This window comes from Scyliorhinus canicula, chromosome 12 (assembly GCF_902713615.1).
Source record: "Scyliorhinus canicula chromosome 12, sScyCan1.1, whole genome shotgun sequence".
Taxonomy (NCBI): domain Eukaryota; kingdom Metazoa; phylum Chordata; class Chondrichthyes; order Carcharhiniformes; family Scyliorhinidae; genus Scyliorhinus; species Scyliorhinus canicula.
Window position 1 is genome coordinate 31,749,068 of NC_052157.1, and position 23,235 is coordinate 31,772,302.

General features: G+C 45.9%; 1 protein-coding gene across 9 annotated transcripts in view; it reads left to right on the forward strand.

Moving 5' to 3' along the window:
• rab27a (RAB27A, member RAS oncogene family) overlaps positions 1-23,235 on the forward strand; it is a 153,262-nt gene that overhangs the window by 13,569 nt on the left and 116,458 nt on the right. For 4 of the 9 annotated variants that reach the window (XM_038814111.1, XM_038814108.1, XM_038814113.1 and 1 more), the window contains one exon: positions 15,243-15,301. The exons of 4 other annotated variants lie outside the window; for them this stretch is intronic. The gene's annotated coding sequence lies outside the window, so the exon portion shown is untranslated. Of the gene's footprint in view, positions 1-15,242; positions 15,302-15,326; positions 15,355-23,235 lie in introns of those variants that run through there. One more of the 9 variants, XM_038814109.1, reaches the window with a different exon arrangement.

Here is a 23,235-nt window from a genome sequence, read left to right on the forward strand (position 1 = left end):
TCGATAATTACATTGTAGTAACTGGATGTTACAGCTGATCGGTCTGGGGTTACACACAAAACTTAAATGTTCCTCCTTTTTTGCCATTCTGCATGTTTTTAACGTATGTCTAAAAGTCATGTGCAAGCTGCTCCTTCTACTTTTGGCTGATATCTAATGGAGCATAGCACTGGTCTTAAATAAAAGAATGACGATGGAGAAATATGGAGCTGCTCTCAACACTTTACACGGAAGACTTGCAATTCCATAGTTTTCAACTGGCTGCACAGATGGCCTCCTATTCAACCCTCGCGTTACTGAGGTTCCATGTACCCCTTTCACTCGTTGATGTCTAACAGGGAGGGGGGGGGGGAAGAAGGGTGGAAAAAGAGAAGGCTGGTTAAGAGCGGTGAATGATTTTTGATTGTATCATCTACCCACAGGAAGTGGAGGCTTCAGTCAGTCTTTGAAAGTGCGTGATCAAGAGGGCCTGGTTTAACTGTGTGTATACTCTGAAAATGGAACAAACTCTCTCTTTTCTCAATTGGTCCCTCGTGCCAGTGTTGGGCAGGTCAGGGAGGTGGATGCTGCATGAGGGGGAGACGGAGCAACAAATGGGAGTTTAATTTCAATGACTGTCTTCCGACTCCCTATTGGTAATTTATGAAATGAAAATTAGATTGTTTTTATAGTTGTAATAATATCTTCTAGAGGTCTTGTGGTGCTGTGGCAATGTGCCTACCTCTGGGCAATGAGCTCTGGGTTAGAATCCCATCTTGGCCATGGAAGATGCATTGATCACATGGTCACAAACAGGTTGAATGTCAACCTGTAAACCCTTTCACTACGCCTACTGGCAGGTGGTAAAGAGTGGGGACAGTTCCCTGGTCAGCCATACTTCAAGTGGCAACGACTAACCAATGCAATACCTTGCCAGCAATAATCATGCATCTATCCAATGGAAGTCCATGGTTGCCAATGCTCGCTTGGGGCATGGTACCTGAAGGAGGGGGTGGATTAGCATCATTGCTCATCTAACTTTATTCGCACTAAGTTTTAAATTGGGGGAACCACCTTTTGTATAAAGCATTTCCTCTTTATAATTCAGTGTTTTTTTTTTAGTTTTGTAAACTATCTCCTCTATTAGGAAGAGCCAGCATGGATTTCTAAACTGGAAATGGTGTTTAACTATTGGCTGGAGTTTTTTTCAGGAAATAACAAAGGCTCAATGAGGGTAATGCTGTTGATGTGTTTTACTTGGACTTTCAGAAGGCATTCGATACAGTGCCACACACCAGACTTGTAAGAAAAATGATATCTCATGGATTAAAAGGGATAGCAGCAATGTGGATACAGAATTGGCTGAATAATAGGAAGCAGAGAGTAATGGCCAACGGATATTTTTCGGGCTGGAGGAAAGTTTGTAGCAGTATACCCAGGGGTCGATATTATATAATAATCTAGATCTTGGTGTGCAGGGGACAGTTTCAAAGATAATACAAAATCTGGAAGTATTATAAACTGTGAAAAGGACAGTTTAGAACAAGGATAAGGACAAGTTGGTGGAGTGGGCAGAGAAGTGGCAGATGAAGTTCAATGCGGAGACATGTGATGTGATGCATTTTGGTAGGACGAACATGGAGAGACAATATAAAATAAGGGGTGCAGGAGCAGAGGGACCAGGTGTATATGTGCATAGAGGCTGATGTTAGCCCAGTGGGCTAAACAGCTGGCTTGTAACGCTGTAATGCAGAACAATGCCAGCAGCGTGGGTTCAATTCCCATACTAGCCTCCCCGAACAGGCGCCGGAATGTGGCGACTAGGGGCCTACTTGTGACAATAAGCGATTTATTATTATTAACCATTTGAAAGGTGACAGGCCAGGTGGAGAGAACAATTAATAAAGCATATAATGTTAGAACAAAGAAAAGTACAGCACAGGAACAGGCCCTCTGGCCCTCAAAGCCTGCACTGGCCCTGCTGCCAATCTAACCTAAAACCTTCTACACTTCCGCGGTCTGTATCCCTCTATTCCCATCCTATTCATGTATTTGTCAAGCTGCCCCTTAAACATCACTATCGTACCTGCTTCCACCACCATCTCCGGCAGCGAGGTCCAGGCATCCACTACTTTCTGTGTTTATTAAAAAAAACGTCCCTCACACATCTCGTCTAAATTTTCCCCTCTCACCTTAAACCTATGCCCCCTAGTAATTGAGTCTTCCACCCTGGGGAAAAAGCTTCTGACTATCCACTCTGATCATACCCCTCATTATTTCGTAGACAACTTCTATCCGGTCGCCCCTCAGCCTTCGTTGTTCCAGTAAGAACAAACCGAGTTTATCCAACCTTTCCTCGTAGCTAATGCCCTCCATACCAGGCAACATCCTGGTAAACCTCTTCTGCATCCTCTCCAAAGCCTCCACATCCTCCTGGTAGTATGGCAACTAGAATTGAACATTATATTCCAAGTGTGGTTCTATACTGCTGCAGCATGACTTGCCAATTTGTGTACTCAATGTCCCAGCTGATGAAGACCAGTATGCCTTGTGCCTTCTTGACTACCTTCTTTCCCTGTGTTGCCACTTTCAATGACCTGTGGACTTGTTCACCCAGATCCCCCTGCCTGCCAATACTCGGGTTTTGCTATTTACTGTATATTTCCCACCTGTATTAGATCTTCCAAAATGCATTACCTCACATTTGTATTCTGGGCTTTATTCATCGGGGCATAGAGTACAAGAGCAAGGAGGTTATGCTGAACCTATACACTAATTGAACCATAGACACTAATTGGGCCTCGGCTAGAATGTAAACATCTGGCTGTGACACTATGGGAAGAATGTGAATGCAATGGAGAGCATGCAGAAGAGGTTTACAAGAATGGTTCCAGAGCTGAGAAACTTGGCTATGAAGATGGATCGGTGAGATGGGCCGTTCTCCTTGGAGAGAAGGCGGCTAAAAGTAGATTTGATGGAGATGTTCAAAATCGTGAGGGGGGGGGGGGGGGGGGGGGAGACAAAACAGATGGGGAGAAACTGTTCCCTCTCTTCAAAGGACCAAGAACGAGAGGGCACAGATTTAATGTGATTTGCAAAAGGAACAAATGTGATGAGAGAAAAACATTTTCACACAACAAGTGGTCCAGGTCCGGAATGTCCTGCCTGGAAGTGCAGTGGAGGCAGGTTCAACTGAGGCATTCAAGAGGACATTAGACGATGACTTGAATAGAGACAAGTTGCAGGGATATGGGGAGAAGGCAGTAGAATGGCACAAAGTCATAACGCTCATTTGGAGAGCCTGTGCAGACACGATGGGCCGAATGGTCTCCTCCTGCACTGTAGCAATGCTGTGATTCATCCTTCCTCTTCTCTAATTTTGCAAGTTTAAAGGCTTTTACTCTTCTGACAAGGAGAAGCAATTTTGTTGGGTATTATTAATATCTGCAACACATGCTCGAGGTTGTAAAAGTGCAGGCTTTGCATTCTGGATGAGACTGCCTGTCTCACAGTGACGGTGCCATGAACTGGTTGCAGTATTAAGTGTCGCAGCCCCTATGCCTATATTGTTCTTTTATCTAATTTAATTCAGGAAGCTGCCTTTAGCAGATTGAATTGGCAAAACAGAAAATAACAAATCGGTGCAGATGATGTGCTTGTACACCTGCTTTTCGATCCTCACTCAATAATTTGCAGTCTCTGCTATTTATTGATACCCCTACAGTCCTGATGTGTCTCGCCTGTATAGGCTGCAATAAGTTGGTATTATCCCCCTTCATAACTCGTGCAAAACCTGGTACCATTATTTGACTTTCTTGGAATCCCTCCACATCTATGTTTGAAGGAATGTCTTGTATTGTACATAAGTTTCCCATTCCGCATCTTGTTATTTCAGCTCCGTTAGCGTAACTGAAGGCAGAGATATTTGAAAAGCAGCTGGTTCTGATGAGAGGTAATTGGCCTGAACCGAGATGTTTGCCTCCCTTCCTTCCTCCACCAATACTGCCTGACCTCCTGAATACCCCTCCGCGTTTGCTGGGTTTGATTTCTCTTGGACTTTGTCAAGCAGCCTCTTTTGTGTTGTGCTTTAATAGCTGGTGTTATTATCAGTGAGGGGTGGAATTCATTAATAACTCTTCTCATTCCCATTGCCCTGCCTGGGAGGAGTTCCTCAGCACCAAGACTCTCGACCTTTACATTCTTTGGCTCCATTTCACATTGTGAAGTGCCCTCAACAGTTAAGTCCAAAGGGAAACTACCGTTGTTAAACATCTCTCAAAAAGATGCCTCCTTTTTTAAAAAAGAAAGCAAAAATGCCTGGTCCAGTTAATTACTTTTTTTGACCAACTGACTGGATTGTTTCCAGGTTCCACCATTATTTGCATCCTAAATAATTCTATTATGCCTAATATATATATATCAATGACCTTGCAGCACTCTCTCCCATGTTATGATATGAGAGAGTCTCACACCTGTTGAGTTTGGGCTTTTCCCAGTACTCCCATGTCTGCAACTAGCAGTTTGAAGAAGCAGACCCTTTAGCACAGGGGTGGGCAAACTACGGCCCGCCAAAGGTCTTTATGCGGCCCACCAAGATCAAGTAATTAAAAAAAAAAAGTTGTTTTTTTTAATTTAAGGGGGGGGGGGGGGGGGGGGGGGGGGGGGCGCTGTTGGGTTACTGGCATAGGGTGGATACGTTGACTTGAGTAGGGTGATCATTGCTCGGCACAACATGTGTTTCATGTGAAGTTTCTACTTTAAAATATTAATTAATAAAAATTAATTGCTTTTTTTTCTTTAAAAACCTTTTATTTTGGCTATTTTAAATATTAATTATTTTACTTAATGTACTATGCGGCACTTTAAAATTGTGAATTTCTGAATGTGGCCCTTGCACGGAAAAGTTTGCCCACCCCTGCTTTAGCAACTGAAACCTGTATCCTTTCTTAACAAAAGTGCGTCACTGTGCCCATGTGTTTAAAACTAACAGACCTATAACCATTCACTGCAGATAATTATGTTATTTTGTTACCCTAGAAAGGGTAAGATATCAGAGCAATGGGTGCAGGCTAAAACTACCAGGTCAAATTTATTTACCGACTCGATAATATACAGAAGTTCCGACTGTTGTTGACGTTCACATGAAGATTTTAAAAAGTGAAAAGCGTTCCACTTTATTCGTGGCGTTTGTCATCAAGTGACAACTGCAAGGCAGAGATACAGATTGTCGAAGATCCTTTGGAATTTCCTTTTTGAAATAAGCAAAGAGATGTTTCCAGTCGGGGGAGCAATTGTAGCTTTCCTTTGTAAATATTCCGTACTTTCCTGGAAAATGTTGGCATGAACAATTTGGAATTTCCTGTTTTGTGTTTATTTATTTGAGTAAAATGTTCAAGGAGAATTTTTCAACTCTTGTGATCTGGGAGATATGATCTACTTAGTGAGCAGATTTTGTTTTTCATACTGTTGTTTCATACAGGAGACAGAATGTAGTGAAACTATGCTGTCCTTGGAGGATGATAGCTGTGTGTGTCTGTACTTTGTCCTTCCCGTAACTTGTGGGAATTCCCAGTTGTAAGTTTCCTGCAGGCCTAACTCTTTTTTTCCCTCCCTCTGGCCAAATGTCTCTTAAACAGTCGCAGCCGTGCATTGTTTCTGGGTCTGCCCTGAACCTAATTGGGAATCCTGCGGCAAGTAACCCCCCCCCCCCCAAAAAGCCTGTCCACTATCTACAAGGTATCCTGTGATGGACTACTCAATGGGCTGAATGGCCTTCTTCTGCACTGCAAATTCTATGGTTCTACAATACTCTTCATTTGCCTGGAGGAGTGCAGCTCCAACAACATTCAAGAAGCTTAACATCGTCCAGGACAAAGTTGCCCCTTCCGTTGACATTCACTCCCTCCACCACCAGCGAACAGTGGCAGCCATGTGTACCATCCACAAGATGCAGTGCAGGAACTCACGAAGGTTCCTTGGGCAGCACCTTCCAACCCCATGACCGCAGGGCATAATCAAAAAGTAAGGGGTCGCCCATTTAAGACCGAGATGAGGAGGAATTTCTTCTGAGGGTATTGAATCTGTGGAATTCTTTACCGTAGCGAGCTGTAGAGGCTGAGTCATTCAAAATGTCCAAGACTGAGATGGGCAGATTTTAATCAGTAAGGGAATTGATGGTTATGTGGATAAGGTGGGAAAGTAGAGTTGAGGATTATATTAGATCAGCCATGATCTCATTAAATGGCAGATCACATTTGATGGGCCGAGTGGCATCCCTCTGCTCCTGCATCTTATAGACCACTACCAAATCAAAGGACAAAGGCAGCAGATACCTGAGAGCACCACCACCAACTGGAGGTTCCCTTCCAAGTCACCTTCCATTCTGACTAGGGAATATATTGCTGTTCCTTCACTGTCCCTGGGTCAAAATCCTGGAATTCCCTCCTTAACAGTACTTTGGATTTTCCTACACCTCTGGGACTGCAGCTGTTCAGGATAGCAGCTCATCTCCATGTTCTCGAGGGCAGCTAGGGACGGGCAATAAATGTTGGCCTTGCCAACGAAGCCTGTATCCCGTAAATGAGAAGATGCTCTCTGTAGGTTTAAAATTGTTGTCTGAAAATCCCTGATCTCTCTTACAGCTCCAGTACTGATTGTAGAGTAGAACAAGCAGCAACTGATGATCCATGAAATTCCTACCTTGATTTGAGGTTTAATGTTTTAAACTTTTTAACTTTGATGTCTAACAATGTGTGACACTGCAGAGCTCTTTTCTCACGTGGAAGCATTCCAGTTTTACCTTTTTGTTTCTTTAGACCAGCAGAATGACTTATTGAAAAACCTTCAATGATCCTAAACCCAACAGAAAGCACATAGATGTGCCGTGTGAGAGTGCCTTTAAGAAATGGGTGTTTATAAATGGGTGTGTATATCAATATCTGGAGGGAGAGTACCTTTAAGAAATGGGTGTTTAGTACTGTAGTGATGTCAGAGTGGGTGGAGCTGGGCTGTCTGTCAGCGTTTCATTTTTGTTTTAGGCTGTTTGCTGCAGGGTGTGTTTTAGTTTCGTTTTCAGTGTTGGAGCTGAAGCCAGACCAAGCAGGTGTACTGTTGATCTCTCTGCCATGAAAAGACTATCTCTTGATCATTTGGTGAATTCAGAATTATAAATGTTCTCAGTAGTGAATGTAAACCTAATGTGCTTCTGATAAAAGGTGTTTCTTTTGTCTTCTGGACGTTGTTTGGGAAGTTATTAAGGATTACTTAGTGTTGTATTCTTTGGGGGTTGCATTTGAATTGATGGTTGCTAAGATGTTCACTGTATGTTTTAAAAAGGTTCACTTGAGTTCATGGAATAAATATTGTTTTGCTTTTAAAAAAAACTTTTCCATTTCTGCTGTACCACACCTGTAGAGTGGGATGTGTGCTCCCCATGCAACAATCTATTAAAAGTTGTGGGTCAGGTGAACTCCATGATACACTTTGGGGTCTCTAAACCCTTGCCCATAACAGATGGAATAGTCATGTAGGATACAAAAGTTGCTGGGGAAGAACATTGGGGCTAAGAATCCAATGGATTTGAGGGGATGGGTTAGGATGATGAGGTTGACTGATTTTGACACAGCGACTGTGAAAAGTATATTTCCAAGTCAATATGGTGAGTGGCTTGGAGGGGAACTTGGAGGTAGTATTTCCATGTGTCTCTTGTCTTTGTCCTTTTAAGTGGTAGAGGTTGCAGCATTGGAATCTTGTCGATGATACACACTGCTGTCACTGTGCTCCAGTGGTAGAGGGAGTTCATGTTTAAGATGGTAGATGGGGTCCAGATCAAGTGGGCTGCTTTGCCTTGGATGATGTCAAGTTTCTTGAATGTTGGAGCTGCACTCATCCAGGCAAGTAAAGAGTATTCCATCACATTCCTGACTTGTATCTTTTAGATGGTGAACAGGCTTTGGGGTGTCAGGAGATGAGTTATACTTTGCAGGATTCCCAGCCTTTTGCTGTTTGTACCTACAGTATTCATGCTGGTCCAGTTCTGTTTCTGATCGATGGTAGCCCCAGGGGATTGACAGTGGGTGATTCTGTGACAGTAATGCCATACTTTGTCAAAGGTTGATGGTTTTTAAAAAGTTTTTTCCAATTAATGGGCAATTTAGCATGGCCAATCCACCTACATCTTTTGGGTTGTGGGGGTTGGACCCAAGCAGACACTGCGAAAATGTGTAAACTCCACATAGACAGTTACCCGGGGCTGGGATCGAACCCGGGTCCTCGGCTCTATGAGATGGTTCAATTCTCTCTCTTGTTGGAGATGGTCATTGACTGGCACTTGTGTAGTGTAGATGTTGCTTTCCACTTAACAGTGCAGGCCAGGATGTTGCTCTGACCTTGCTGCTTATGGGCGCCGACTGCTTCGGTAAGTGAGGAGTTGAGAATGGCACTGAACATTGTGCAATCATCAGCGAATGTCCCACTTCTGACCTTGTGATGGAAGCAAGGTCACTGATGAAGCAGCTGAAGATGGTTGGGCTGAGGAATATCCAGGAAACTGCTGCAGTAATTTCCTGGGGCTGAGATGATTGACCTCCAACAATCACAACCATTTTCCTTGTGTACTGTAGTAGAAACAGAAAATGATGAGAAAGCTCAGCAGGTATGTGGAGAGAGAAACCGAGTTAACATTTCAAGTACGCTACGACTTTTCTTCAACTCTTCCTTTTGTACTTGATATGGCTCCAACCAGTGGAGAATTATTTCGCCCCCACCCAATTCCCAATTGACTTTAATTTTGCCAGGACTCCTTGATGTTAACAGTAGCCACTGTCTCCTCGCCACTGTGATTCAGCTCTTTTGTCCATATTTGGACCAAGGCTGCAGAGCCAGTGCTTGACACCGTCAAAGCACCTTCCAACATGTTGCTGATGATTGATTCAAAGTAGATTAATGAGGCGGTAATTGGCTGGATTGGATTATCCTGCTTTTTGTGGATCTAACAATGCCTGGTAGATGTCAGTGTTGTAGTTGTATTGGAACAGCTTTGCTAGGGCTGTGACTAGTTCTGGAGAACAGCTTTGCTAGGGCTGTGACTAGTTCTGGAGAACAGCTTTGCTAGGGCTGTGATTAGTTCTGGAGCACAAGTTTTTAGTGTTGCTAAAGACATTGATGCTATTAGGGCCTGTGGCCTTTGTGGTATCCAGTGCCTTCAGTCATCTTTTAATATCACGCGGAGTGTGTTTGAAATGGCTGATGACAGCCATCTATGATGTTGGGAACTTCAGGCAGAGACATGAGCTGCGTCATCCACTCAACACTTCTGGCTGAAGATGTTTGTAAATACCTTGGCCGGGATTCTAAAATCCTGCCCCGACGCCGGCTTCCCCATTCCCAGCGCTGATTCTCGGGTGCCCGCCGCGTCGGTTGGGGGTCATTGACAGCGGCTCCTCCCACCGATTCTCCGGGCCCCGATGGGCCGAGTGGCCGACGAGTTTGACCGAGTCCCGCCAGCGTGGGTTACTCTGGTCCCACACGGTGGGACCTGGAAGGTGAGTCGGGGGGGGGGGCTGTCCTCGAAAGGGGGGGGGAACCCACGGTGGCCTGGCCCGGAATCGGGCCTACCGATCGGCGGGTGGGCTGGTTCCATGGGGGCTTATTTTACTCCGTGTCGGGCCCCTGTAGGGCTCCGACATATTGCCCAGGGACCGGCACGGAGAAGGGAACTCCCGCGCATGCGTGGAAATCACGCCGTTCCGCACATGCGCAGAGCTGCGGGGACCACTCCGGTGCCAATCTAGCCCCCTGGGAAGGGGAGCATTCCCCATTATCGGGGACCATTGACGCCGGTGTGGTTGGCGCAGCTTTTCACGCCAGCGTGGAGACATAGCCCCGTTATTGGAGAATCTCGTCCCTTGTCTTTTACATTTAATATGCTGAGCTTCCCCATTATTGAGGACTTGCAGACCTTTGAACTGATTTGTTGGTTGTGGGGTTACTTTCTTTGTCAATCACATTCTGCTGTTTTAGCATGCATATAGTCCTGTGTTGTAGCTTTGCCAGCTTGGCAATTCACCTTTAGATATGTCTGGTGCTGCTCCTGCATACTTTGCTTTGATTGATTAAACTAAAAATATGGTTCCATAGTTTCCATCAGTCCATCTGGAACCTTGTACACAAATGTTTTGTTGTTGCAAACCATTTCTCACATTATTGGAAAACCATGGGCGGCATTCTCCCCTACCCGGCGTGACGGAGGGTCCCGGAGTAGGGGAGTGGCGCCAACCACTCGGGGGTCGCGCCATCCCCGCGCTGGAGCGGTTAGCACCAGAAGACCAGCGCAAAAAAACGGCGCCCCCGGTGCGGGGCTGGCCGAAAGGCTTTTGCCGGTCGACGCATGCGCCGGCAGTGACGTCAGCGGCCAGCACATGCGCGATGCGGGGTTCTCTTCCGTGGCGGCGCGGAAGGAGAAAGAGTGCAGCCAGGGCACTGGCCCGGAGTCTGAGTGGGGGGCCCCGATCGTGGGACAGGCCACCGTGGGGGCACCCCCTGGGGTTCGATCGCCCCCCCAGGACACCGGGGGCCTGCTCGCGCCGCTGAGCTCGCCGTTCCAGAGGTGGTTTAAACCTCGGCGGCGGGAGAGGCCTCCCAGCGGCGGGACTTCGGCCCATCCGGGCCGGAGAATCGCCGCAGGGGCCTCTCCGATCGGCGGGGCGAGATTCCTGCCCCCGCCACTTCCCGGGTGGCGGAGAATCTCTGCCACGGCGGGGGCGGGATTTTAGGCACCCCCAGGCGATTCTCCGACCCTGCGTAGGGTTGGAGAATTTCGCCCCATGAGTATGGAAAACCCTATCTTGAGGAACACTGAAATTTGTAATGATGTGGGGTGGAAGATGAAATAATTTTTACTTTGCCAATCTCTTGTTAAATGAAGGTGTTGAGCCCAACCCAAAGCAGTTTACAGAATTTACAGTGCAGAAGGAGGCCATTTGGCCCATCGAGTCTGCACTGGCTCTTGGAAAGAGCACCCTACTCAAGCCCACACCTCCACCCTCTCCCCATAACCCAGTAACCCCACCCAACACTAAGGGCAATTGTGGACACTAAGGGCAATTTAGCATGGCCAATCCACCTAACCTGCACATCTTTGGACTTTTCCTACCCTGATTCTAGTGTTAAGAACAATATTTAATTTTTAAGTTGAATATATATATTTGGGTGTTAAGTAAGGTATCAAGGGTTCCATTTCATTTGGGTTTTGTTTGAACTTCAGTGCCGGAATGTCTATAACTGTGATGCTACCATAGTCTTTCTATTCCATGCCTCATTAGGTCTTTTGGGTTTGTTTGTGTATGGACGTTTTAATGAAGGTTTGCAACCCTTGAAGTAAAATACTTGGGCTGAGAGGTCAAAAGTTGAGAGCAATTGTTTGGAAAAAAAATCCCCCAAATTAAAAAAAAATCTACTGTTGCTGAGCAACAGTGGTCCAAACACACAGAAAAAGTCAGAAGGGAGAGTTCAGTGTGTGGGTCAGAGAGTGAAGATGGGATTTTGTTCTGAGAAGAAAACACTACAAGTCTGTTGGCGATAGTAGTTGACTGAATAGTCAGTTTTAGAACTCCATAAAGTGATCAGTTTAGCAGAGGTGCCACTGGGAAAATGAGTTTCGGGAACTCTGTGTTTGCTCTGCATTTGAAGCAATAGTGAGTTTAGAGCAAGGTTTTGGGCCTCTGGGAGAGGTACAGGTTGGGTGCAGTGTTGTGAATGCTTAGGAATTCACTGCAAGAAAACTATTTGCAACTGTGTTAGTCCCAAGTGTCAAGATAGTGATAAATCTTTACTGGTTTGTGTGTCGCTACAAATATTGCTGGACTGAAGGAATAGTGTACATTTCAAGCATCATCATGTTCTTGTATTGAGATCTTTGCAACCTTTCGCGTCTGGTTTAATATAGTTAATTTTTTATTCAATATTTGTCTTGAGTTCATCAGTAGACTCCTGTGAATTTATTCAGTAACTTTTCCTCCACTGTTTTCTATTCCCTCTGGCAACTGACTTGTCCAGAATTGACATCAGCTGGGATTGTAATATGAGAAATGGGGCTTTTCTAGGTAAACTGTGTAGGTACTGACGCCACCCAAACCATGGCATGAGTTTATTTAAGATAATTTTGCCAAATTTTCATATCAATCCTTATCTATTAGTCAAAGTGTTTTCACACTCTCATGACAACTTGTGCTAATTTTATGTTTTTGATGTGAATTGCACCTGAGGTCCCTGATGATAGTTTATGTTCTATGCTGTGAGATTCAATTGGTCCTATATTCTGTCCAAAACAAAAGAAAACTGGTCCAAAATCGCAGGCTCCTGATTTACTGCCCACTGGCTCTTTCGAAAGGTGCTGTTCTGTGGATACTATGGGAGGTTCAAATACCCCAAAGTTTAAAAAAAAATAAAAAATTTAGAGTAGCAAATAATTTTTTTCCCCAAGGGGCTATTTAGCATGACTAATTGACCTACCCTGCACCTCTTTTTGGATTGTGGAGGTGAGACCCACGCAGACATTGGGAGAATGTGCAAACACCACACAGATGGTGACCTGGGGCTAGGATTGAACCTGGGTCCTCGGTGGCATGAGACAGCAGTGCTAATCACTGTGTCAATGTGCTGCCCCAAATACCCCAAAATTTGACGATTGTTAATGTTCCTCATTGCATCATGGTTAATGCCATTTCATGCAGAAACTGAAGCCCATTATCTGTACTTCAGCAAGGAATTAATAATTTCCTCATTTTCCAAATGTAACAGTGAGGAGAGATGTGGTATATGTTATACTGTTGAATACAGGAGTCTGAATTTCACTTGCATATATTTGGCTGTTGCATGCAGTTAGATTACGGGGTTAAAGTGCTGCCTGAATTCTAATCATCTTCCTTTTTGCAATGAAACTAGTCATCTATACGTGATCCTTGTTTTTGTGGCTGGAAGTACTCTGACTAGGGTTGCACTATGGCCACCCATTTTGTCATGCTGCAAATCAATTTTGCAAAAACCTCACCACCCTGTTTCATAGAACATAGAACATAGAACGATACAGCGCAGTACAGGCCCTTCGGCCCTCGATGTTGCACCGACATGGAAAAAATCTAAAGGCCATCTAACCTACACTATGCCCTTATCATCCATATGCTTATCCAATAAATTTTTAAATGCCCTCAATGTTGGCATGTTCACTACTGTTGCAGGTAGGGCATTCCACGGCCTCACCACTCTTTGCGTAAAAAACCCACCTCTGACCTCTGTCCTATATCTATTACCCCTCAATTTAAGGCTATGTCCCCTCGTGCTAGCCACCTCCATCCGCGGGAGAAGGCTCTCGCTGTCCACCCTATCTAACCCTCTGATCATTTTGTATGCCTCTATTAAGTCACCTCTTAACCTTCTTCTCTCTAACGAAAACAACCTCAAGTCCATCAGCCTTTCCTCATAAGATTTTCCCTCCATACCAGGCAACATCCTGGTAAATCTCCTCTGCACCCGTTCCAAAGCTTCCACGTCCTTCCTATAATGAGGCGACCAGAACTGTACGCAATACTCCAAATGCGGCCGTACTAGAGTTTTGTACAACTGCAACATGACCTCATGGCTCCGGAACTCAATCCCTCTACCAATAAAGGCCAACACACCATAGGCCTTCTTCACAACCCTATCAACCTGGGTGGCAACTTTCAGGGATCTATGTACATGGACACCGAGATCCCTCTGCTCATCCACACTACCAAGAATTTTACCATTAGATAAATATTCCGCATTTCTGTTATTCTTTCCAAAGTGAATCACCTCACACTTCTCCACATTAAACTCCATTTGCCACCTCTCAGCCCAGCTCTGCAGCTTATCTATGTCCCTCTGTAACCTGCAACATCCTTCCGCACTGTCTACAACTCCACCGACTTTAGTGTCGTCTGCAAATTTACTCACCCATCCTTCTGCGCCCTCCTCTAGGTCATTTATAAAAATGACAAACAGCAACGGCCCCAGAACAGATCCTTGTGGTACGCCACTCGTAACTGAACTCCATTCTGAACATTTCCCATCAACTACCACTCTCTGTCTTCTTTCAACTAGCCAATTTCTGATCCACATCTCTAAATCACCCTCAATCCCCAGCCTCCGTATTTTCTGCAATAGACGACCGTGGGGAACCTTATCAAACGCTTTACTGAAATCCATATACACCACATCAACTGCTCTACCCTCGTCTACCTGTTCAGTCACCTTCTCAAAGAACTCGATAAGGTTTGTGAGGCATGACCTACCCTTCACAAAACCATGCTGACTGTCCCTAATCATATTATTCCTATCTAGATGATTATAAATCGTATCTTTTATAATCCTCTCCAAGACTTTACCCACCACAGACGTTAGGCTCACCGGCCTATAGTTACCGGGGTTATCTCTACTCCCCTTCTTGAACAAAGGGACCACATTTGCTATCCTCCAGTCCTCTGGCACTATTCCTGTAGCCAATGATGACCTAAAAATCAAAGCCAAAGGCTCAGCAATCTCTTCCCTGGCTTCCCAGAGAATCCTAGGATAAATCCCATCCGGCCCCGGGGACTTATCTATTTTCACCTTGTCCAGAATTGCCAACACTTCTTCCCTACGCACCTCAATGCCATCTATTCTAATAGCCTGGGTCTCAGCATTCTCCTCCACAATATTATCTTTTTCTTGAGTGAATACTGACGAAAAGTATTCATTTAGTATCTCGCTTATCTCCTCAGCCTCCACACACAACTTCCCACCACTGTCCTTGACTGGCCCTACTCTTACCCTAGTCATTCTTTTATTCCTGACATACCTATAGAAAGCTTTTGGGTTTTCCTTGATCCTACCTGCCAAAGACTTCTCATGTCCCCTCCTTGCTCGTCTCCTTTCCTGATGTAACACACTTATTTTCCACCAATAACTTGGGGTGTCTTTTTGCAATACAGTTCTGGAAGTAATAAGTGAAGATGAACTGTTGCGTTTTGTGCCAAATATCACCAATCTCAAGTCGGAGTGTAGAGTGTGACAAATGAGTTGGTGAAAAGCTAGTTATGAATCAGGAACTTTAGCCATGTGCGTTAAGAGTCTTTTGAGTCGCACGTTTGTCAAATACATAATTTTCACAATTAAGTGTATGCGGTGTTTTGTGAGATTTGTTGCTACATTTTTTTTCTCTTCTCTTTCCCCCCCCCCCCCCGCAATAATTTCTGTCTCCGAACAAGGAAGGAAAGTGGTGTTGCATCACTAACTGTCAGCTGGAAGCAAAGCACAACCACGTGAGGTGGGTAACTACAAAGAGGACATCTGCATCTTTGCGTTAAGCCCTCTCCTTGGGTAACATTTCCAACATGACTAAAATTGATTATCTGGCCATGTATCACATTGCTCTTTGTGGGACCTTGCTGTATGTTTTGTGGGAGCTTGCTGTGTACAAGTTGGCTGCTGCCTTTCCTTAGTCACACTATGCTACACTTGGAAAGTACTTTATTGGATCAAAGTGCTTTGCAATGTCCTGAAGTTATGAATTGTGCAATAAAAATGCAAGTCTCTGCCACGGTAAAATGTGAGCAAGTGCTTTTTGTACGAAGCATTGAATTCAAATGAAGCAACAACTAATTGAAATTAAGCAATGATTTTATGTTTAAATTTGAACTTTATCAATGAGTCAAAATTGAGCCTATTAGGAGATTGGCAATGTAATGAGTTACTCGGTATCTGAAACAAACATTCTTTTTTGATGACTTTTTCATTTGTATTGGTAAATCAATCTATTGATACTCTTCAGCCTATGCCTCCCTGATCTCTTGTGGAGTTTTATTTCTGCATGTACCCCTCCCCATTTTCTTTCTATTATACAGTGTTTGTTGCACTGCCTGCAGACACTGTTGACATTTATTGTAACTAACAGACTAAAAGCACCATGACTAAACACCATTGTTGTAGGCCACTTAATCCTCTTTTACTTTTTACTTAACTGAAAAACCAATTCACATGTGCACTTCACACTGTCCCTTGAGTAACCATACAATTATCCCAGCTTCCTGGCTCCTGAGGGTTTAGTACACCCCGTTGGACCCCAGAACTGTCATGACAATTATTCTCCCTCTAGTGCAGGCCAGGTGAATCCTAGCCTTGTTTAAAATTCCCTCAAATTTAATCTTCTCAACTGGAGTGTGAGCTCCTCGGCCTCTAGCTGCTCCTCTCTCCTGGATCCTGACAGACTAATTCATCTGCCATATTCTCTGTTATTTTAAGAATGCCTGTAACTTGATCTGACAATGGCCTCCTCTGTACTCTTCCCATCCCTATTGCAACGTGAATCACATAGGCCATGTATCAGATAAAAATGCTGATTAGCCATTCTTTCAACCCAACTCATCTTGGGAAGTAAATGAACAGTTTAAAGCATAACTGGTTATAGCCCAACGTTCTCGACACTTTCCTGGGACTTCGGAGACTATCAATTTAACCACCAAAGTACAGATGCTGCTATAGTGTCTCTCAAGGGTGAACAGCTTGCATTTTCTTCCCAGCAAATCACCCTGGACCTCCTTTTTAAACTTCCAGCCATATCACACAGTAGACTGTAAATGTGATTGTATTGAAAGGATCCTAATACAGATACAGAGCCCTCAAGAATTCTTTAATTTGGTAATGAAGAGTCTAATTGCTTTCCGATTGGTCGTGGAAAGGGGGTGTGGCATTGTTGGGTGATGAATGGCAGGAGTGGGGCAATTGGAGGCAAAAGGTCATGTGATGCCATCCCCAGGAATATCCACCCAAGAGTTGGCAATCCTATGCTGACTCTACCTGTTGAAAGATTTCAAATCTGTATACCAATTGTCTGCGTTCACTCTGGTGTCTGAAATAAAAACAGGAAATATTTATCAGATCTTGTAGAGTCTGTGGAGAGAGGAAACTGCAAAAGCGATTTGGGTCTTTGACCTTTATTCGGACTTGAGGAAAGTTAGAAATACACTTGGCTTTTGAGTAAATAGGACGGGCTAAAGTGGAACAAAAGGGAAAATCTACGACTGGACGGAGGGTAGGAGAGAATAAATGACAAAAGGGTTGAGATTTCAAAAGCTTAAGAGGAGTGGTAATGAGTAAAGAAACAAAAGCATTCGGACACGATAGTGAATGCAAAGTGAAGGAATAAAGAGAGAAATGAAAAGAATTGGACCAGTGGAAAAATCACAAAATAAGTTGGAGGCAGAAGTTATAGGATCCAAAATTGTTTAACTCCACATTGAATACAGAAGGTTCCTGAAGGATCCACAAGACTGCAGAGTAGACTGTTCCTCAAGCTTGCATTGCGCTTCTTTTGGAACATGGTAGCAGGCCAAGGACAGAGAGGCAGCAAGGTGGAGAATTGAAATGACAAGCGACGAGAAGTTCAGGGACGTGCTTGCGGACTGAATGGAGGTGATCCGCTGTCGCCAATCGCTCTGGAATCCATTTGCCTTGTCTGTTGCTGTGTTTTGTGCAGGTAATTGATGGGGCGCTGTGGAGTGGGCACACTAATGTAATCTTGTGGCAATGTTGTGTGCTGTATATGTGCCACCATGTGGTTGAATCTTTGCAAGTTTACCATTAGCATGAAGTTGTTTTCTGGCAAGGCCGAACTTAAAGACTGTAAATCTAGTGAGGCCCAATACTGACTCCCGAAGGAGTATGACTGACTTCTCGAGGGAATGCTGCTCCTCGTCGGAATTGTGCAGTGAGAGGGGTTAGGCCCTGATTTTAGTTTTGGAGTGCATTCACACTGAATGTAGATGTGAAGTTAAAACAGTTTCACACCGAATGTCATTATTAGAGCAAACTCTACATTTTCAATATATCTGCTCTCGTTTCTTTTTGTGTACCGTTATTTTTAAAATTGCAAGAAAGGCAAGCAGTCTTGTTTTTGTATACATGGTTTAATATGCTGATACAGATGTGTTTTGTTTAGAGTGAATCTCAGCTCACAGGAATCAATGCCCTTGTGGCCTTCCCTGAAATGATTTAATTAACCAGCCTTCTGCAAGCACCCAGGAGGAGCTAACTATCACATTCACAGCTTCTATCCAGTGGTTGGAAACACCAGCATTGGCAGAGCTCTGTCTTGACACCAGGGAATAGAACAAAATACAGCGGAGCAGTAATAATGTCTTCAAAAACTCCAATAGCAGTAACAGAAATGTGTTTTTTACAGTTCCAGATTCGCCTGCCAGGGAAAATGAGCTCCCTGCATCTGTTCACTAGGCAGTTATACCTAATCATTGGTTTCTGTATTGCTGCAATACATGGGACACCTTTATCCCATTTGTGATATTAAAAATGCAAGGGTTCACTGACTGTAATGCATTGCGAATGGAAATTAAAATTCCCCAAATTAATGCAGTATTGCAGTTTCTTGTACCTCCAGGATGCATGAATACTTGGAACATTGAAATATTGGACATTGCCATGATTAAAATGGCGGGTATTTAAACTAGCGACCCTAGTGATCCTAATGAAACAATGACATTTCATTGTGTCCTCCCATAGGCTAGATCTTGCTTGGATTCACTAGAGCAGGATTTTTTGAGCTGTGGGTTGCGACTCGTGGGTGGGTGTCAGGAGGGTCGCGGCTTTTCCCCGGTGGTCCCAATCACGGGAGAAGCACCCAGCGGCTGCTACCGGCATTGTTAGTGAGAATGGAGGCTGCTGCCACCTTTTTAAATGAGAAGGCAATGAGGCTGTGCAATCTCCTTACCAGAAGTGGCGGTAGTGTGCAGGACACTTGCCCTGCGCGTACACTTAGAATCACAGAATCTACAGCACAGAGACAGACTCTTCAGCCCAAACTGGTCCATGCCAACCAAAAGGCCCATCTAAGTCATTGGCCCATAACCCACTAAACCTTTCCTAACCATGTATCTGTCCAAATACCTTTTAAATGTTGTCAATGCCCCTGCCTCAACCACTTCCTCCGACAACTCACTCCACATACATACTGCCCTCTTATGTAAAAAAAAGTTTCTCCACTGGCTCCCATTAATTCTTTCCCCTCTTAACTTAAACCTATGCTCTCTAGTTCTCGATTCTCCAACCCTGGGAAAAAGATTGAATCCTTTCACCCTATCCACGCCTCTCATGATGACCTTGTACACCTCTATAAGATCACCCCTCAGTCTCTTACGCTCCAAAGAAAAAAGTCTTGGCCTGTTCAATCTTTCCCTATAACTCAGTCCCTTGAGTCCTGGAAACATCCTTGTAAACCTCTTCTGCACTCTCTCCAGTTTAATAACGTCTTTCCTATGGCAAGGTGACAAAAACTAAACACAATACTCCAGGTGTGGCCTCACCAACATCCTGTACAATTGCAACATTACTTCCCCACTTCTATACTCAATGCCCTGTCCAATAAAGACCAGCATGTCAAAAGCCTTATTCACTGCCCCATCTACCTTTGACTCCACCTTTAGAGAACCGTTCACCTGAACCCCCAAGGTCCCTCTGTTCCACGATACTCCCTAAGGTCCTACCTTGATTTGACGTTCTAAAATGCAACACCTCGGAACTTACCTGTATTGAACTCCATTTGCCATTTCTCGGCGCGTTTCCCCAGCTGATCAAGAACCTGCTGCAATTTTTGATAACCTTCCTCACTGTCTACAATACCACCTATTTTAGTGTCATCTGCAAACTTACTGATCATGACTTGTACATTCTCATCCAAATCACCCCTGAGGCACGCCACGAGCCATAGGCCTCCAGTCTGACGAGCTGCTTTCCACCATTATCCTCTGCTCCCGACCATCAAGCCAATTGTATATCGAATTTGCCAGCTTTCCCTGTATTCCATGTGACCTAACATTCCAGAGCAGCCTACCATGTGGAACTTTATCGAAGGCCTTACTGAAGTCCATATATACTACGTCTACCACTCTGTTCTCATCAACCTTCCTGGTCACTTCATCAAAGAACTCTTAACAAATTTGTAAGGCATGATCTCCCATGCACAAAGCCATGCTGACTCCTACTAATCAAACCCTGTCTTTTCAAATACCTGTATATCTTATCCCTCAAAATCCTCTCTCGTAACTTGCCCACCACAGATGTTAGACTTGCTGGTCTATAATTCCCAGGTTTTTCTTTGTTGCCCTTCCTAAATAAGGGCATAACATTTGCTACCCTCCAGTCTTCTGGTACCTCACCTATGGCTAACGATGATGCAAATATCTCAGCCAGGGCTCCCGCAATTTCTTCTTTAGCCTCACGCAGTTTTCTTGGAAATACCTGGTCAGGGCCAGGAGATATATTCACCATCATACATTTTTTTTTTTTTTTAAATAATTTTTATTGAAATTTTTCGATACAAACATTTACCCCTACTACATTTTAAATTATAACACAACAAATCCCCCCTGGAAAATCCTCCCCACGCCCTCCCCCCCCCCCCCCCCCCCCCCCCCCCCCCCCCCGCTACCAGTCTAGCAACCAAACCGTTTTTCCCTTTCTGCCGATGGCCTCGGGCAGTCATTGCCCGCGACCCCCCGCTGACGTGCTCCCTTCGTTGCTATCTCCCCCCCCCCCCCCCCCCCCCTTTCTCCCCGGGTTGCTGCTGTTTCGGCCTCCAGTTCCTATCTCTGATCCAGAAAGTCAAGGAAGGGCTGCCACCTCCGGAAGAACCCCTGTACCGACCCTCTCAGGGCGAATTTGATTCTTTCCAATTGGATGAAGCTTGCCATGTCGTTTAACCAGGTGTTAACACTTGGTGGCCTTGTGTCCCTCCACTGAATCAAGATCCTTCTCCGAGCTACCAAGGACGCAAAGGCCAATATTCCGGCCTCCCCTGCCTCCTGTACTCCTGACTCCACCCCAACCCCAAAAATCGCTAGCCCCCACCCTGGTTTGACCCTGGTTCCCACCACTCTCGATACCGTCCCCGCCACCCCCTCCCAGAACTCTTCCAGTGCCGGGCACATCCAGAACATATGTACATGGTTCGCAGGGCTTCCCGAACACCTAACACACCTGTCCTCACCCCCGAAGAACCGACTCATCCTAGTCCCCGTCATATGGGCTCTGTGCAGCACCTTAAATTGGATGAGGCCCAACCTTGCGCACGACGACGACGAATTGACCCTCTCTAAGGCATCCGCCCATGTCCCATCTTCTATCTGCTCTCCCAGCTCCGCTTCCCACTTGTCTTTCAGCTCCTCTATCGATACCTCCTCCACCTCCTGCATTATTTTGTAGATGTCCGAGACCTTCCCTTCTCCGACCCAGACCCCTGACAGCACCCTATCACTCACCCCTCTATCGGGAAGCAAGGGAAATCCTTCCACCTGTCGTCTAGCAAATGCCTTCACCTGCAGGTATCTAAACGTGTTCCCCGGGGGGAGCTCAAATTTCTCCTCCAGCTCTCCCAGGCTCGCAAACCTCCCCTCTATGAACATGTCCCTCAGTTGCCTGATGCCCACCCTGTGCCAGCTCTGGAATCCCCCGCCAGTGTTCCCCGGGACAAATCTGTGGTTCCCCCTCAGTGGCGCCGCCATCAGACCCCCCACTTCCCCCCTATGTCGCCTCCACTGCCCCCAGATTTTCAGGGTGGCCGCCACTACCGGACTCGTGGTATACCTTGTGGCGGGGAGCGGCCATGGTGCCGTTACTAGCGCCCCCAGGCTTGTATTGCCGCAGGACGCCCTCTCCATACGTTTCCAAGCTGCCCCCTCCCCCTCCATCACCCACTTGCGCACCATCGATGCGTTCGCCGCCCAGTAGTATCCGGAAAGATTGGGTAGCGCTAATCCTCCCCTGTCCCTACTCCGTTCCAAGAAAATCCTTCTCACTCTAGGGGTGCCATGTGCCCACACATAGCCCATAATGCTGCTAGTTACCTTCTTGAAGAAGGCCCTGGGGAGAAAGATGGGCAAGCACTGAAACAGAAACAAGAACCTCGGGAGGACCGTCATTTTGACTGACTGCACCCTCCCTGCTAGCGACAGCGGTACCATGTCCCACCTCTTGAACTCCTCCTCCACCTGCTCCACCAGCCTTGAAAAGTTCAGCTTGTGGAGGGTCCCCCAGTTCCTTGCCACCTGCACCCCCAAGTACCTGAAGCTCTTTACTGCTCTCTTAAAGGGGAGCCGCCCAATTCCCTCCCCCTGATCTCCCGGGTGTATCACAAAGACCTCACTTTTACCCACATTTAATTTATATCCCGAAAAGTCCCCAAACTCCGCTAGTATTTCCATTACCTCCGGCATTCCCCCTTCCGGGTCCGCCACATATAACAACAAATCATCCGCATAGAGTGATACCCGATGTTCCTCCCCTCCCCTTGTCAGTCCTCTCCACCCCCCTGAACCCCTCAGTGCCATCGCCAACGGTTCGATCGCTAATGCAAATAGTAAGGGGGATAGGGGGCATCCCTGCCTGGTACCTCGATGGAGCCCAAAATACTCTGACCTCCTCCCGTTTGTAACCACACTCGCCATCGGGGCCGAATACAGCAGCTTCACCCACTTGATAAATCCCTCCCCAAACCCAAACCGTTCCAGCGTCTCCCACAGGTATTCCCACTCCACCCTATCGAATGCCTTCTCCGCATCCAGTGCTACCACTATCTCAGCCTCCCCCTCCACTGCTGGCATCATAATCACATTCAACAGTCTCCGGACATTTGTGTTAAGTTGTCGTCCCTTTACGAACCCCGTCTGGTCCTCATGGATTACCCCTGGCACACAATCCTCTATTCTGGTTGCCAGGACCTTTGCCAACAGTTTGGCATCTACATTCAAGAGGGAGATAGGCCTGTAGGACCCGCACTGTACAGGGTCTTTGTCCCGCTTCAGGATCAAGGAGATCAGGGCCTGTGACATTGTCGGGGGCAGAACCCCCCCCTCTCGCGCCTCATTGAAGGCTCGCACCAGCACTGGACCCACCAAGTCCACATACTTCTTATAAAATTCCACCGGGAACCCATCCGGCCCCGGCGCCTTCCCCGCCTGCATCTGGCCTATCCCTTTAACTAGCTCCTGCAGCTCTATCGGCGCCCCCAGCCCCTCCACCCGTTCCTCCTGGACCTTTGGGAACCTCAATCTATCGAGGAAGTTCTCCATTCCCCCCCTCCTCCTGGGCGGCTCAGACCGGTACAATTCCCTGTAGAAATCCCTGAAGACCCCGTTCACCTCTTGCCCCTTCTGCACTACGTTCCCTCCCTTCTCTCTCACTCCCCCAATCTCT